Here is a 618-nt window from a genome sequence, read left to right as displayed (position 1 = left end):
GGGGTGGAGGAGGGAGAGGAGGGGTCAGGATGGGATTGTGAACGAGTAACAGGGAAAGCAAGAGAAGGAGCTAGACCGGGCATTCGGGAAAAATGAGCGGTTAAAAGTGAAAGTCGTTTTTGGAGGCGGACGATCTCCACAGCGTCAGAAATCTGAGAATGGAGCTGGGCTTTAACTCTACAGAAACAACTTGAAGAATGACAGGAGGAACACGGGGGACACTGAGAGGGGAGAAGTAAAGGGAGAGAAAGAAGACTAGAGAGGGGGGTGCAGAGGAGGGAAGGCCAACCTTCAGAATGGTACTGGGTGGCCACTTTTTCCAGAGTCTCTGTGTCACCAGGGTTGAGGGGACCATCATCAGGCTCGGCGAGGAAGATAGCGGGGGGAGCAGAAGGTTGTGTGGAGGGGCCATGACAGGAGGGAAGAGGTTTTTGGGATGAAGGATGGACCGAGGATGTGGCAGGAGGCTTGACTGAAAGGGGAACAACAGGGGCACAGGAAGGGGAACAGCCACGCTCTATGGACGAAATGGGGTCTTCATAGGAAGGGGGAAGTCTGGGGAAAAGGGAAGTAGACAGAGGAATGGGGGAAGAGGCCGGGTGGGGCGAGGAGTACTTC

Source organism: Mastomys coucha, unplaced genomic scaffold (assembly GCF_008632895.1).
Source record: "Mastomys coucha isolate ucsf_1 unplaced genomic scaffold, UCSF_Mcou_1 pScaffold3, whole genome shotgun sequence".
NCBI classification, from domain to species: domain Eukaryota; kingdom Metazoa; phylum Chordata; class Mammalia; order Rodentia; family Muridae; genus Mastomys; species Mastomys coucha.
This window is presented reverse-complemented; position numbering follows the sequence as displayed.